This window comes from Tachyglossus aculeatus, unplaced genomic scaffold (genome assembly GCF_015852505.1).
Source record: "Tachyglossus aculeatus isolate mTacAcu1 unplaced genomic scaffold, mTacAcu1.pri SUPER_6_unloc_5, whole genome shotgun sequence".
Lineage (NCBI taxonomy): Eukaryota > Metazoa > Chordata > Mammalia > Monotremata > Tachyglossidae > Tachyglossus > Tachyglossus aculeatus.
This window is the reverse complement of record NW_024044840.1, coordinates 2,588,215-2,606,196: the sequence shown is the minus strand read 5'-3', so window position 1 is coordinate 2,606,196 and position 17,982 is coordinate 2,588,215. Positions and strand designations below refer to the sequence as shown.

The 17,982-nt window shown below is 42.0% G+C and overlaps 1 pseudogene; it reads right to left on the bottom strand.

Annotated features, from left to right (window-relative positions):
- Window positions 1-14,333: 14,333 nt before the first annotated feature.
- On the bottom strand, window positions 14,334-14,953 carry LOC119922158 (annotated as a pseudogene).
- Between the last annotated feature and the right edge of the window lie 3,029 nt (window positions 14,954-17,982).

Sequence of the window (17,982 nt, the reverse complement as noted above, 5' to 3'; positions counted from 1 at the left end):
CTCTTATCTCTCCGGTCGTTCTTTCTCAGTCTCTTTTGCAGGCTCCTCCTCCCCCTCCCATCCTCTTACTGTGGGGGTTCCCCAAGGTTCAGTGCTTGGTCCCCTTCTGTTCTCAATCTACACGCACTCCCTTGGTGACCTCATTCGCTCTCACGGCTTCAACTATCATCTCTATGCTGATGACACCCAGATCTACATCTCTGCCCCTGCTCTCTCCCCCTCTCTCCAGGATCGCATCTCCTCCTGCCTTCAGGACATCTCCATCTGGATGTCTGCCCACCACCTAAAGCTCAACATGTCGAAGACTGAACTCCTTGTCTTCCCTCCCAAACCTTGTCCTCTCCCTGACTTTCCCATCTCTGTTGACGACACTACCATCCTTCCCGTCTCACAAGCCCGCAACCTTGGTGTCATCCTCGACTCCGCTCTCTTATTCACCCCTCACATCCAAGCCGTCACCAAAACCTGCCGGTCTCAGCTCCACAACATTGCCAAGATCCGCCCTTTCCTCTCCATCCAAACTGCTACCCTGCTCATTCAAGCTCTCATCCTATCCCGTCTGGACTACTGCACCAGCCTTCTCTCTGATCTCCCATCCTCGTGTCTCTCTCCACTTCAATCCATACTTCATGCTGCTGCCCGGATTATCTTTGTCCAGAAACGCTCTGGGCATATCACTCCCCTCCTCAAAAACCTCCAATGGCTACCAATCAATCTGTGCATCAGGCAGAAACTCCTCACCCTGGGCTTCAAGGCTCTCCATCACCTCGCCCCCTCCTACCTCACCTCCTCTCCTTCTACTGCCCAGCCCGCACCCTCCGCTCCTCCGCCACTAATCTCCTCACCGTACCTCACTCTCGCCTGTCCCGCCATCGACCCCCGGCCCATGTCATCCCCCGGGCCTGGAATGCCCTCCCTCTGCCCATCCGCCAAGCTAGCTCTCTTCCTCCCTTCAAGGCTCTGCTGAGAGCTCACCTCCTCCAGGAGGCCTTCCCAGACTGAGCCCCTTCCTTCCTCTCCCCCTCGTCCCCCTCTCTATCCCCCCCATCTTACCTCCTTCCCTTCCCCACAGCACCTGTATATATGTATATATGGTTGTACATATTTAATACTCTATTTATTTATTTATTTTATTTGTACATATCTATTCTATTTATTTTATTTTGTTAGTATGTTTGGTTTTGTTCTCTGTCTCCCCCTTTTAGACTGTGAGCCCACTGTTGGGTAGGGACTTTCTCTATATGTTGCCAATTTGTACTTCCCAAGCGCTTAGTACAGTGCTCTGCACATAGTAAGCGCTCAATAAATGCGATTGATTGATTGATTGATTGATTGATTAACATGCCCATAGCGTTTCTGCACAAAGATGATCAGGGCAGCAGCATGAAGTATAGACTGAAGTGGGGAGGGAAAGGAGGATGGGAGATCAGAGAGGAGGCTGATGCAGTAATCCGGTTGGGATCAATTTTTAGTAATCTTTTTAGTATGTATTTTTCAGTTTCATTACAAAACTGTTACCATAATTAAAGGTTGCCTCCTGTTCATTCATTCAATCATATTTATTGAACGCTTACTGTGTGCAGGGCACTGTACTAAGCGCTTGGACAGTACAATTAGGCAACAAATAGAGGCAATCCCTACCTAACAATGGGCTCACAAGTAAGGTCATCTTCACACCTCTCCCATTCTCTCAGAGCATCTGAACCAAAGCCTCGGGCAGGAAATGTAGGAGAGGTAGTCAGAAGGACCTGGCTTCTAATCCTGGCTCTGCCATTTGTCTGCTGTGTGACCTTGGGTAAATCACTTCACTTCTCTGGACCTCAGTTACTGCATCTGTAAAATGGAGATTAAGTATCTGTTTCCCCCCCTACTTAGACTGTGAACCCCATATGGGACAGGAATTGTGTCGAATCTAATCTTGCCCATCATTTAGTGCAGTGCTTGGTACCTAGTAAGTGCTTAACAAATACCAAATTATTATTAATAATTATAATTGATTATATATTAAAATATCAATCAATATTATAAAAACATATATTTTTGTATAATATAAATAGTAGTACATAAATGCATTATTAGTAACAATATATTATAATGTTATGATGTTAATTAATAAAAATAATTCATTAATTATTACTAATAATTATTATTACTGTTATTATTCCTTGTGCCAGGTCACATAGTTGGCAAGAGGCAGTACCTGAATTAAAACCCAGGCCATTTCTAGTAGGCCAACCTACTCAACTTAACTTTTCTGTGCCTCTGTTTCCTCATCTGTAAGATAGGGATTCCTGTTCTCCCTCTAAGCCTGAAAGCCCCATGAGGGACAGGAACTGTGTCTGACCTGCCTGATCATCGTGTATCTACCTCAGAGATTAGAATAGTCTTTCGCACATAGTAAGCTCTTAACAAATCCCACAATTATTATTATTAATATTATTATTAGAGGGATGAACCTAATTCCTCTGTGCAAGAGCAGATTTATATATGCCTGCTGCATTCCTGGATCAATGGGACCCACAGTTGTTCAGAGAACGGATCAGGAAGCTCCATCGCTAGAGCACACCAGTGTGGAGAGAGACCAGGAATGCCCCCACCTCACCCCCCCCAGATCCTTCTGCCTCACAATCATGAAGGAAGCAGAGCCACAGCTCATGGCCACTGAACAGTAAGCAGGGCAGGTTCAGCCTGATCCTCTGGCAGGATTAAGAGAAGATAGGGAAGGTTTTTCTTAGTGCATACAAGAGAGAATGAGCTCTTTTAGACACACAGGGAAGAATAGCCCTTCTGTATCATTTATTAGAATTGTTTTGATAAGAAAAAAAAGACTAACGGTCATGTTGATCAATAAAATGAAGATGTTTGAATTTAAATACCATGAAAAATTAATCTTTCTATTGTACAATTGTATTCTTATTATATTGCACACAGTAAGCACTAAATAAATTTGCTTGAATGAATGAATACAACAGAATATCATTATTATAGTTATTATATTGTTAAGTATCAGTCAAGGACCATTCTAAGCGCTGGGATAGATATGAGATAGAATCAGATTAGACTCAGTACCTGCCCCACATTTTACAGATGAGAATACTGAAACACAGGGAATTTAAGTGACTTGCCCATGGTCACACAACACGCTACTGATAGAACCGGAATTAGAATCCAGGTCCACTGGCTCCCAGGAACATGCCCTTTCCATTAAATAATGCTGCTTCCCATTCAATGCTGATGCCATTTAAAATGGGAAAACACTTAATCCCACACAGTCTCATAATCAGAAAACCTGGATAAAATCACTACTGCTGCACTTTCTCAAGATAATTCTCAGATAAAGGAATATAAATTATATCTCATATGAGTCAGGTACTCATGGCTTGAAGATATTAGCACAAAAGGTTTGTTCCCTACATAGAATGTTAACAAATGAATCATAATTTAGAAAGGTTAAAATCATGGTTCAGATTGAAAGCCCCTAAACAAATACCATCAAAGCCAAACCCTTTTGATAAATTAGCTGCAGTGTTGTCATCACTATTAACTTTCCAAGTGGAAGTAACTCCTTTTCCTCTTATTTAAAGCCTGCAGTGGCTACTTGAACCCTTTTCTCTCTCATTTGGTAGTGAGAGTAGATTTCTCTGAAAATATCCAGGAAAAAAAATTGAATTTAATCTCTCTTAAATCTACTTCGACCTCATCAATCTAGACTTTTGACTGAGTTAGATTACTGTTTGTGTTGTTATTCGGTGCCTCCCATGATGATTTCTAGGCTGGTGAATAGAAACTGCTGGGTCTATTGATTTTTCAGTGTGAGACTGTGAAACTGTGAAACTCAATGTTTCCCCTATGAGACTCAAACAGTGGTGGTGAATTCGCAAGATGTAAGACCCTGGGAGCTCACACTAGCCTGTAAACTCCCTAAGGGCAGGGAATGTATCTACCAACTCTGTTGCATTGTACTCTCTCAAGCGCTTCATACAGTGTTCTGCACACAGTAAGCAATACCTTCGACTGATTGAGCATTTATACTTTGTGATACTAATCTTCAGAGATTTATGGTGAAGAGAGATACCTATTATACCACTTCAGAAACCTGCTTCTCAGACTGATGACAATTAATCCATTGAATATGAACCCTCTCCCAAATGTAACATTGGATTATGCCTCATAACCAACCCATCAGCACTATTTCAGACTTGCTTTGTCCGGTTTTCAGGCCAGAAATTATAGTCAAAGAGCCTGCCCCACAGGATATTTTAAGATATAGTGTTTTGGTGCCATGTATGGACTAATACAGACAATGCATATGCTCTGGAGATAACAACCAAATAATGGTCGACTGTTGCTCTGATTACCCCATGTCCATCACCACCTTCTCATTCTGCACATCAGTTGTTTATTCCAAATGCTTCCCCTAGACTTCCAGTCTTTCTGTCTGTGTGCTTTTCATCTTCGTTGATATGGATTGTACCATCCATTTAAGTCATTTCAATCCCTAAAATGAATCCTAAATTTTAGCAATTTTCCCACAGCTCCATTGTTGGTTATCATGCCATGATTCTCTGGCAAAGCAACTTGAAGCACATCTTAGACATCTAGATCGATTCAAACAGATCTCTCTTTTTGTATTGCTACTTTTGGCTGGTGCAAATCATGCCTCATTAAAATAGCAATAATAATAATAATAATTACAACAATGGTATTTGTTAAGTACTTACTATGTGCCAAGCACTGTTCTAAACACTAGAGTAGACAGAGGTTAATCAGGTTGGACATGGTCCCTGTCCTACATGGGCTTCCAGTCTAAGGAGGAGGGAGAACAAGTATTTCATTCCCATTTCATTCCCATTTCACAGTTGAGGAACCTGAGGCACAGACAAATTAAATGGCTTGCCTAAATTCACACAGAAGCAAGCCACCCAACAGGAATTAGAACCCAGAACCTCTGACTCCCAGGCCCAAGCTCATTCCCCTAGGCCATGCTACTGTGAGTTTAGCCCCATATTACTTTCCGATCAGTTTGCAGTCTCCTAAACAATCTAGGACAGAGTTGATCCCTGTTAAAAAGTGATTGAAGTAAATCAATGCACTGAGAGTTAGAAGAGAAAAAAGTTGCTTTGTGAAGACTACTACTACTACTAATAATAATAATGATGATGGCATTTATTAAGCACTTACTACATGCGAAGCACTGTTCTAAGCACTGGGGAGGTTACAAGGTGATCAGGTTGTCCTACGGGGAGCTCAAAGTCTTCATCCCCATTTTACAGATGAGATATCTGAGGCCCAGAGAAGTGAAATGACTTGCCCAAAGTCACACAGCTGACAGCTGGTGGAGCCGGGATTTGAAACCATGACCTCTGACTCCAAACCCGTGCTCTTTCCACTGAGCTATGCTGCTTCTACTACAATATATTCCATCACCTAAACCCAAAGAAATATATTGTTTATAGACCCCTGCTTGGTAAGAGTGTAATTCAGTTCACTACACACTACAGCAAAGCAGGCCTTATTTCAGTGTTTGGTGTACCGCCCATAAAAGTATCTCTGTTTCACAACAATGGTGTAAAACACATTCTATTGGACCTAAAATGTCCTAATGACTTTCTAGGTGTGGTGGAAGGGATGGAGGTGGGAATAGTTATTGGAAACAGTGGCTGAGGCAAACATCAGCTTCTCCATGACTCATAATTCCAGTTTTAAAAGGTTCCCAGTAGGTTCCCAACAGAAAATCAAGCCTGGATTTGATCGTTCCATTTTTTTCCCTCTATATAAATTTTAAGGTTGTAAGTGGAGAATGTATTTCTAGGACCTCAACAGCCATTTTCATTATTTCAAACATACACCAACAGACCTTGTGATGAACTGCATTCAGCTGCAAAGAAATGAGCAGGGAGCGTATCCACTATTCTGTTGTACTGTACTTTCCCAAACATATAGCACAGTGCTCTGCAAATAGTAAGTGCTCAGTGAAAACCATCGATTGATTGATTGTGTCTTTGGTTCTTGTATTCTTTGCCTCCCTCTACTGCCTCATACTAAACTATAGAGATCATTTTCAAAACCTATAAATGCATTTTTTTAAAGTCCCCATTTTAACAAAGGTAGTTCTTTGAAGATCTCACTAGAAAACCTTGCTTCAGGGAATGGGTTTTCAGATTTTCTACTGTTCCTTTCTGAGCTCTTTCGGGGTTCTTTGGAAAGCTAGAAAAGAAAATTATCTCAGCAATTGCCGAATGATATTCTGAGAACCTTTCCCCCCTGATCTCAGAAAGAAGCAAAAACTGTAGTTATATACTTGCCCCTCACTCTGATAATCTAAGCTATAACAGCATCTTTGGGGAAAATATCCCCTCTGTTATCCCGTCACCACAGACATATTTAAAGTGAATGATGTAAAGTGTTATGAAACTGGAGAATTTGATCTGAAAATAATCCCAATCCCCCAGTTAGAAATGTTTCCCAAACAAGCCATTAATCTTGGTTTAGGTTGAAAGAAATTTACTTGTTTAAAATAATAATAATAATAATAATAATAATAATAATAATAATAATAGTAAATAATCCTCCCTCCTCCTTCGTATTCTTTTAAGACTGAAATTTTTAGGAAATGAAAAATTAAGCTTATTCCCTGCCAACTTCACAAGCCTAAAATGCATGATTAAATAGATGCAAAATAATTGTTTTCTTCTTCCCTAATAAATACCCTTCAATTTATATCACTCCCATTTTATTTTAGTGTTTGAGAACTAGGAGCTTTAAGAGAAGGAAAGATATTTTGCAGCTTCATACATATTTTTCAAAATGAAGAAGAGATTCTGGCTGCAAACTGTCACAAAGCAAAAAGAACCTAATTACTGAGCGTTAACATGCCTGATCGCCTGACATAAAGTCACCAGCTATCCAAGCAGTAACCAAGATAAATCATCAACAGGTCAGGGCAATAATCAACATGACACAAATCTGGTCATCAGTGATCATTACCTCCAATTTAAAGGAGTTTAGGAAACCCCAAACGCTTCAAAATTTGCTCTTGACCAGAAATTTCTCCTCTTGCATAGAACACAGAAAAAGAAGGTCCACCCTCTGAGAATTTCATGTTTCTTGATTAGGACCATACTCTAGAAGCTTGACACTCAGAAGGATTAGTCTAGGGGTTGAGGTGAGATACCCTATGCCCGATTTTGCATATGTAAGACTTGTGGGACAAGAAATCCAGTTTGAAAAAGTCAATTTAAGAGCAATAAGATAATTGTGGGCACGGGATATGACTGTTTATTGTTATATTGTTCTCTCCCAAGCATTTAGTACAGTGTAATGCATAGATTAAGCTCTCAATAAATACAATTGAAAGAAGGAAGAAGGGAGGGAAGGAAGGAAGGGAGGACGGGAGGGAATGAAGGAGAGAGTGAGGGAAAGAAGGAAGTAAGGAAGGAATTTGTAACACTTGAAAATATGCAGTCACATAATCACCCTGGGAGGGTAGAAAAAAATTCTGATCTTCCCCAACAAATCCCTCACTTCCTCTACTCTCTCTCCCTTCTATGTCACCTTCACACTTGGATTTGTACTTTTTATTCACCTACCATCTAGCTCCACCAGCACTTAGGTACAGAACCATAATTTACTTTAATTTCCACTTCTCCATCTAAATTCCTGGTGGTGTGGGATGTGTCTATCAACTCTGTTGTACTCTCACCCAAGTGCTTAGTACAGTGCTCTGCATGGGTGGGCACTCAATAAATACCACTGTTTGATCGGAGGTCATCTATGATAGGACACAGATAACCTATATTCACATAGATTCCATCTGATTAGATCTTTCCTGAAGAGATGAATGTGTTCCTTCACCAAAATCACACTTAGTTTTGATGTTCCCTGGACTCCTGGATTTGGATCCTGAGGCAGGGACTAAATCTGAGCTTGTATCTATGCCTGTGCTTAGTTCAATACATAGCCCAGAAAAAGTGCTTAATAAATATCACAAAAATAATAGTAAAATTAAGTCATTTTAAAGAACAATTTTATGATTCTGAGGGACTCTGTAAGCAAAAAAACCCCTCCTCACTCTTGGCTTCAAAGCTCTCCATCACCTCGCCCCTTCCTACCTCACCTCCCTTCTCTCCTTCTACAGCCCAGCCTGCACACTCCACTCCTTTGCCGTTAACCTCCTCACTGTACCTCATCCTCGCCTGTCCCACTGTCAACTTCTGGCCCGCGTCCTGGCTCTGGCCTGGAATGCCCTCCCTTCACACATCCAACAAACTAGCTCTCTTCCTCCCTTCAAAGCCCTACTGAGAGCTCACCTTCTCCAGGAGGCCTTCCCGACTGAGCCATCCCTTTTTTCCTCTCCTCCTCCTCCTCCCCTCCTCATCGCCACCCTCCCTCCCTCTACCCTACCCCCTTCCCCTCCCCACAGCACTTGTGCATATTTGTACATATTTATTACTCTATTTATTTTATTGATGATGTGTATATAGCTATAATTCTATTTATTCTGATGGTATTGACACCTGTCTATTTGTTTTGTTTTGTTTTCTGTCTCCCCCTTCTAGACCATGAGCCTGTTGTTGGGTAGGGACCATCTCTACATGTTTCCAATTTGTACTTCCCTAGTGCTTGGTGCAGTGCTTTGCACATGGTAAGTGCTCAATAAATAAGATTAAATGAATGAATGACTCTAGACTACATCCCACTTTGATGCTGGCTACATCTGCCTCCATCATACGGGGATTAGTTTTACAAAATCCCAGGTTTAGAGGTGGAAACTGATTTGGGGAGAGTTCTGTTGCTTCAGATCGAGACACTTTTTGTTTTGTTTTTGTTTATTTTATGGTATTTGTTAACCTTGTATTGTAAGTCAGGCACTGTTCTAAGCCCTGGGGTAGATACAGTTTGATCAGGTGGACACAGTCCCTGTCCCATATAGGATCACAGACTTAATCCCCATTTTACAGATGAGGTAACTGAGGCACAGGGAAGTGAAGTGACATCCAATGTCACATGGGAATAGAACCCAGGTCCTCTGACTCATAGGCTCATGATCTTTCCAGGTTGCTGTTCTACTTAGAGATTACTGATCCAGACATAGCCCCAGACATCTGAACGCAACACAGTCAGAACTTCAATCAGCACAGGTGGACAGAGCTTGAGCCTGCTTCAGAAAAAGGATTGTAGTTCAGAATGATCTAGTGATCTCTCAAAAAAAATGTTTTTGTAGGAATTTTCATTGATTTGGTTTACCAGAAACTGAATTTCAGTTTTTGACATTGTCGATGAGTTTTACAATGGACCATTACTTAAGTCCCATCAACAATGCATCGTTCTACAAATAGAGTAATTATTCAGATGACTTCCCAGAAAAATCCAGGCCTAAATGTCCTGATTTTCCTCCAAAACGAAGTTTGGGTTACTGATTTAATCACTTTACCAAACCCAAGGTGAAGTAGACAACAGTTACTTGGTGATTTCAGGCAGTTCAAAACAAAGTAATCCACTTTTCTATCAATGTACCTGAGCAATTCAGACAAAAGTTAGGTTTAGGGGATTTCTATCTGAATTATCTGGATAACTGTGTAGACTTATCCGAATATTTCAAGAGGATTCATCTATGACCTGAAAACACCAATTTATTTTGGTAAAGTGCTACCTGAAAAATTCAAATTCAAATTTACTAAACTCCCCTCACTTCTCAAAAGAGATTGTGATTTTTCACAAACCATTCAATAATCAATAACAATTAATTCATTCATTCATTCAATCGTATTTATTGAGTGCTTACTGTGTGCAGAGCACTGTACTAAGCGCTTAGGAAGAACAAGTTGGCAACATATAGAGACGGTCCCTACCCAACAGCAGGCTCACAGTCTAGAAGGGGGAGAAAGACAAACAAAACAAAACATATTAACAAAATAAAATAAATAGAATAGTAAATATGTACAAGTAAAGTAAAGAGAGTAATAAATATGTACAAACATACATACAGGTGTGAGGAGGGGAAAGAGGTAGGGCGGGGGGATGGGGAGGGAGAGGAGGGGGAGAGGAAAGAAGGGGCTCAGTCTGGGAAGGCCTCCTGGAGGAGATGAGCTCTCAGTAGGGCAAAGGGGGGATTAAGACTGCGAGCCCCATGTTTGACTGGGACTGTGTCTAACCTGTTTATCTTATATCTACCCCAACGCTTAGTACAGTGTCTGGCATATAATAAAAATAATAATGATAATAACAATAATAATAATAATGGCATTTGTTGAGTTCTTACTATGTGTGAAGCACTGTTCTAAGCGCTGAGGGGATACAAGCTGATCAGGTTATCCCATGTGGGGCTCACAGTCTTCATCACCATTTTACAGATGAGGGAACTGAAGCTCAGAGTTACGTGACTTGCCAAAGGTCACACAGCAGACAGGTGGAGGAGCTGGGATTAGAATCCATGACCCCTGACTCCCAAGCCCAGGCTTTTTCCACTGAACCACGCTGCTTCGTGGCTTAGTGGAAAGAGTAAGTGCATATAGTAAGCACTTAACAAATACCATTAAAAAAATTGGATGGGGCACCTAGAAATGTATGAATTATAATATTAAGCTCCAGGAGGAGGACATAGATAATTTAGACTCTTACTCTGCCCCTAAAAGACTCAGAATCTAAGCAAGAGAGGAAAGGTATTTTAGTGTTTGTCTCCCCCTGTAGACAGTGAATCTTGTGGGCAAGAATTGTGTCTTACCAAAGCTGTTGCATTGTACTTTCCCAAGTGGTTAGTACAATGCTCTGCATACAGGAAGCATTCAATAAATATCATTAATTGATTGATTGAAAGACATGGAAAAAAAATGTAAAACCAGGACGAGCAGTAAAAGATTACTTTTCATGCCTCATCATCTCACCACTCCTCTCTACACCACCCAGTCCCAAATGCCACAGTCTTTCCAATATTCTCTATTTTGAAAAGGCAGAAATAATTCCCAGGGGCAGGGAGGGAGAGTAGAACAACAAGCATGGTCTAGTGGAAAGAGCTTGGGTCTGGAAGTCAAAAAGACCTGGCTCCTAATGCTGGCTCCACCAGTTGTCTGCTGTGCGACTTTGGTCAAGTTGCTTAACTTTTCTATGTCTTAGTTATCTCAGCTGTAAAATGGGGATTAAGACTGTGAGCCCCATGTAGGACATGAACTGGGTCCAACCTGATTAGCTGGTATCTACCCCAGCTCTTAGTACAGTTCCTGGCACATAGCAAGGACTTAACAAGTACTATTTTAAAAAAGAACCTTGGAGTCTAGCTTAAGAGTGGCGAGGCCCTGGACTACCCCGATGAACTCAGGAATTTTGGTAGTGGGGGTGTGCCAAGCCCCCTATGGAAAAGCAATTTGAAAAACAAAATGTCACTGTAATGCAACTGGATTTCTCAAATAAATTTGAATCTGGCTTATGTTGCCCTATTGCCCAGTGTAAATATAGTAGTTCTCATAGATTACAATTATAATGATCATATAGTGCCAGAGCATCAAGGAATCCACCTATTAACGTCTCAGTCCCAGCAAAGAATGAATTGGAAAGAAGTAGTCATCCATTGAATGACATAATTCTCTTCTCATGGAACAAATCTGCAAGAGAATCAGCATGGCCTAGTGGAAAGAGTCCATGCCTGGGAGTCAGAGGACCTGGGTTCCAATCCCGGCTCCATCAATCCCTGCTATGTGAACATGAGCAAGTCATTTAACTTCTCTGGGTCTCTGTTGTCTCGTTTGCAAAATGGGGATTAAGAGTGTGAGCCCTATGTGGAACAGGGACTATGTCCAATTCAACTATCTTGTATCTACCCCAGCGCTTAGTACAGTGTCTGGCAGGTAGTAACCACATCACAAATACTATATTTTTTTAAAATCCGTGTTAACTAAGGAGAAACAGAAGTCTCCCCAAGATCTGCCCTTTCCTCTCCATCCAAACCACTACCTTGCTGGTTCAATCTACCGTCCTATCCCGACTGGATTACTGCATCAGCCTCCTCTCTGATCTCCCATCCTCCTGTCTCTCCCAACTTCAGTCGATACTTCACTCTGCTGCCCGGCTTATCTTTGTACAGAAACGCTCTGAGCATGTTACTCCCCTCCTCAAAAATCCCCAGTGGCTGCCTGTCAACCTACGAATCAAGCAAAAGCTACTCACTCTAGGCTTCAAGGCTCTCCATCACTTCGCTCCCTCCTCTATCACCTCCCTTCTCTCCTTCTGCAGCCCAGTCTGCACCCTCCGCTCTTCTGCTACTAACATCCTCACTGTGCCTCGTTCTCACCTGTCCTGCCATCGATCCCTGGCCCACATCCTTCCCCTGGCCTAGAATAATAATGATGATGATGATGATGATAATAATAATAATAATAATAATAATAATAGTAATAATAATAATAATAGCATTTATTAAGCGCTTACTATGTGCAAAGCACTGTTCTAAGCGCTGGGGAGGTTACAAGGTGATCAGGTTTTCCCACGGGGGGCTCACAGTTTTAACCCCCATTTTACAGATGAGGTAACTGAGGCGCAGAGAAGTTAAGTGACTTGCCCAAAGTCACACAGCTGACAAGAGGTGGAGCCAGGATTTGAATCCATGGCCTCTGACTCCAAAGCCCATGCTCTTTACACTGAGCCATGCTGGAATGCCCTCCATCCACACATCCGCCAAGCTAGCTCTCTTCCTCCCTTCAAATCCTTACTGAGAGCTCACCTCCTCCAGGATGCCTTCCCAGACTGAGCCCCCGTTTTCCTCTCCACCCCATCCCTCCGTGTCCTACCTCCTTTCCCTCCCCACGGCACTTGTATATATTTGTACAGATTTATTACTCCATTTATTTTATTTGTACATATTTACTATTCTATTTGTTTTGTTAATGATGTGCATATAGCTATATAATTCCATTTGTTCTGACAATTTTGACACCTGTCTACATGTTTTATTTTGTTGTCTGTCTCCCCCTTCTAGACTCTGAGCCCGTTGTTGGATAGGGACTGTCTCTACATGTTGTCAACTTGTACTTCCCAAGTGCTTAGTACCGAGCTCTGCACAGAGTAATTGCTCAATAAATACGATTGAATGAATGAATGAAGGAGAAACAGGCGAGAAAGAAGTACGTGGAAAGACAAGATTACAGCATGTAATGATGGTGATACAAATGAGCAGTTTCCCCTGACAAATCCAGTCTTAGACGTGACAAATAATGATTTCGGTAGCTTCAGAAATCAGGAAAATCCCGGAAAGTTGAACTCAATTCCATGGCTGACAACTTCTTCAGGACAGCAAGATTGGAAAAAGGAGGAGGATTTTAGCATATAAGAAAGCAGATTGGGATTTGAGAATGGCAAGCATGTTTAGAAAAACAAACGTGTCAAAAAGATGATGGACATTTTAAGCTCTACTTAAAAATTATGGGTTCTTTTCAACACTGCTTAAGAGGAGTCGTGACATGTCAGAGCCCTGTATTGAGGGAACCTTAAAGTCCAGCCCAAAAAGGTGTGCAGGTGCAAACAACAGCTGGATACCCCCAACAACTCAAAATCCATCAGACCCCTTCCCTTCCCGCAGTGTCTATGTTCAAAGCCATGAACGGAAATAAAAATTTTTATTTTAAAACTAATTATCAAAATTTCATTAGCAAACCAGACAAGTGACATTTGTTGCATTCTTGAATAATGACTCCATCCTATCTGATTGTAACTTCCCAATTCAGACTTCCACCAGGAATCAACCCCTCCATCACAAAATCATAAAAGTTTACAGGCAGAAGAGCTACTGAAAATGATTTCACATCCATCTCAACCCACATCCAACCTTACAGATGCCCAAAGTGAAAGGTAGTTTTACCTGGAAAACATCGGCCCCATTCCCACTGACACAGATGAGTCCAGATAAGCCTAGAGCTCTCAGAAACTGTCTCTTTGAAGATGTCTGAGGAGGTCATTCCTGGGTCAAAACATTTGGAGTGAGGATTGGAGCATAGAACCCACATGACAAGTAACACATCTTGTCATGGCATATTTGTTCCAAATCCATTCAAACACTGGCAACCGTTAAGCCAAAGGAGTTTCACTTGGAACCATCAGTTGCATTAGGATTCACCATTCCAAGGAAAGGTTTCAAAGCCATAGTCTTTTTACCAGTTCAGGAAACCATTATTTGTGTTTAATTTTTAATCCATTAAAAGACAGTTTCTTTTTAATGGTAAAGTTACTGGTGGAAAGAAACACGCAGAAGCACCAAAAGGGTCCCTTCTCCAACCCATTCCTCACTCTGTTCCCTACCTGAAGCTCCTTCCCCTGTAAAATATGCCAAGATACACCTCTTCTCATCTTCAAAATATTCCTAATAACTCCCCAGGAATCACTTTTCGGCTCCATAACTTTCCCATGACATTTTTCACCTTTGCTGTCCTCAGAGTGTAGATCAAGTGGTTAAACAAGGGAATAACGATCATATAAAAGAATGAAACGAATTTATCCACAGAGAAGGTGGTCTGAGGCCAGGTGTATATGAATATACAGGGACCAAAGAATAAGGTGACCACCAGAATGTGGGAGCTACAGGTGGACAGGGCTTTATGTCTCCCTTCAGACCCTTTAGACCTTAGAGAGTTCAGAATGACCATGTAGGATATCATAAGCCCTACAAAACTCGAGGTACAGATGGCCCCACTATTGGAAACGAACAGCAGATTCACCAAGTGAGTGCCAGAGCAGGCGAGTTTCATCAGGGGTTGCACATCACAGAAATAATGATCAATAACATTGGGACCATAGAATGGTAGGCTCAGGGTGAGGAGAAGCTGGGCAGAAGAATGCAAGAAAGACCTATCCAGGATAAGTCCACCCGGACCCCACACAAACGTTGATTCATGATGGTGGTGTAGAGGAGAGGCTTGCAGATAGCCATGTAGTGGTCGTAGACCATCAGAATGAGGACCAGGATTTCCATGCAGCCGAAGAAATGAGCTGCAAAGAGTTGTGTCAAGCAGCCCCCAAAAGTGATGGTCTTCTTGTCTGAGAGAAAGTCTACAATCAGTTTGGGGGCTGTGGTAGAGGAGACTAACCTTGGACTCTGTCCTCACCAGTCTCCATGCACAAGGAACTGATCCAAGGAACATCCAGCAGTTGGACAAATAAAAATTCAGAATGGTTTCCCAATTATCAGTGTGAAATAATAGAGAAAAGAAAAGAAAATTTCTGCTCTGAGAAGCAGCGTGGCCTAGAGAAAAGAGCTTGGGCCTCAGTACCAAAAGGGACCAGGGTTTTAATTTTGACTCCACTAATTACTTGCTCTGTGACCTAGGGCAAGTCTCATAACTTCTCCGTACCTAAGATTCAATCAGTCAACTTTATTCATTTATTCATTCAATCATATTTATTGAGCGCTTATTGTGTGCAGAGCACTGTACTAAGCACTTGGAAAATATAAATGATCAATAAAGTACATTATAGCAAGCAATGTAGTAAGTATTAAGCATTTGGGAGAGTACATACAACAGAACTAGCTGAAACGTTCTCTGTCCATAACAAGCTCATCTATAAAATGGGGATTCAATGCCTGTTCTCCCTCCAAGAAGACTATCTGAGCCTCACGTGGGATTGGTACTGCGTCTGATGATTATTTCCCGTCTATCCTAGTGCTTAATACAGTGCTTGGCACATAGAAAGTACTTAACAAATACCGCAGTTATTCTTGTTATTGGTGTTATTCAGTTATTGGTGGCGGTGGCAGAAAGCCCTCACAATAACTAGTTCTCTGCCATCTTTCTCAAACACAATCCTCCACACTGTACATTTAAAAGCAAAAGTCTGTTCTTTGTATTCCAACGGATATTTAAAAGCCATTCCTTGAATGTTCATAAATGTGTGTGTCTCTCTGTCAGCTTCTAGGGGCTAGAGATTTCCCCAGGAAAAAGAGATTGCCAAAGTCTAATAATTTTATTTTCATTTGGTCAAATTCTCTGGGTCCGATTATCAAAGAGGTTGATGGAACGAACAGAAGAGGGTGCAGCTATGTTTTCCAATTCTTTTCTTGGAGCTTCAAAGAGAAAATAAGAGCATGAAATGTCAAAGACAAACCTAAGAGAAAGAGAAAGAGCAGTTTTCTCCAAAGTCCTCACAGTAGCTAACTCCCCTGTTTTCCTTAATGCCCATGTCCCATCCTCAATCTCTGTATTCCATCCACCTTTGCATTTCCTGAATAATTATAGCCATTCATCAAAAACTTAGGAACTCAGAGGTCTCCTTGTGAATTTCCAAAGAATTTAGATGGGAGACTGGCCAAAACAGCAAAAGGGGATATGTAACTGCCAGCCTGGGCTGAATTGGGTTCAGCAGTAATCAGTCTATCGGTGACATTTATTGAGCACTTATTCTAAGCACTGTTCTAAGAGCTTGATAGAGTACAATATAATTAGCAGAAATATTCTCTGCCCATAATGAACTTACAGTCTAGAGGGAGAGACAAGGACCCCAACATCTCGGGCCCCTGAAATTGTTTCTCTTTCAACAATTTTTGTCATGGAATAAGTTGCTTTCTTCAAAGATGCTCATCAAAATATTTAAAGTGTTTTTAAATCAAATCACATTACTTTAAAAAAACCCCATAAACTTTGCCACATTAGATTTCAGATGTAAAATTACTTGATAGCTTTCTTTAAATTATTCCCCAAAGGTCCCTACATCTTTTTCCTGCTTTAATCCAGGCCTCAATCAATCAATCAATCAATCAATCAATCATATTTATTGAGCACTTACTGTGTGCAGAGCACTGTACTAAGCGCTTGGGAAGTACAAGTTGGCAACATATAGAGACAGTCCCTACCCAACAGTGGGCTCACAGTCTAAAAGGGGGAGACAGAGAACAAAACCAAACATACTAACAACATAAAATAAATAGAATAGATATGTACAAGTAAAATAAATAAATAAATAAATAGAGTAACAAATATGTACAGACATATATCTGTATACATATATATAGGTGCTGTGGGGAAGGGAAGGAGGTAAGATGGGGGGATAGAGAGGGGGGAGAGGGGGAGAGGAAGGAAGGGGCTCAGTCTGGGAAGGCCTCCTGGAAGAGGTGAGCTCTCAGTAGGGCCTTGAAGGGAGGAAGAGAGCTAGCTTGGCGGATGGGCAGAGGGAGGGCATTCCAGGCCCGGGGGATAATGTGGGCCGGGGGTCGATGGTGGAACAGGCGAGAACGAGGCATGATGAGGAGATTAGTGGCAGAGGAGCGGAGGGTGCGGGGTGGGCCATAGAAGGAGAGAAGGGAAGTGAGGTAGGAGGAGGCGAGATGATGGACAGCCTTGAAGCCGAGGGTGAGGAGTTTCTCTAAAGCAAACACATGTACACACGACAGTTACAGGCAAATCAATTTGTGAAAAAAACCAGTTTTACATTGAAGAGGATGACTGCATTCCAGGGGCTTTTAATTTGAACTATGTCCATCTCAGTCCCCACAAACTTAAGTAAGCTGAGTGTCCATGTATGTGACCAGTCCTCCCAAACTTCCTAAATTCAAAGCAAATCACAGCCCTTCTGGCCATCAGAAATTTCAAGATTCTCCACGCGCATCAGGCAGAAACTCCTCACTCTCGGCTTCAAGGCTCTCCATCACCTCGCCCCCTCCTACCTCACCTACCTTCTTTCCTTTTACAGCCCAGCCCGTACCCTCTGCTCCTGTGCTGCTGACCTCCTCACTGTGCCTCATTCTTGCCTGTCCCGCCGTCGACCCTCGGCCCACGTCTTCCCACTGGCCTGGAATGCCCTCCCCCGGCACATCCACCAAGCTAGCTCTCTTCCTCCCTTCAAAGCCCTACCGAGAGCTCAACTCCTCCAGGAGGCCTTCCCAGACTGAGTCCCCTCCTCTCCCCCTCCCCATACATCCCGCCCTACCTCCTTCCCCTCCCCACAGCACCTGTATATATGTTTGTACAGATTTATTACTCTATTCATTTTACTTGTGCATATTTACTA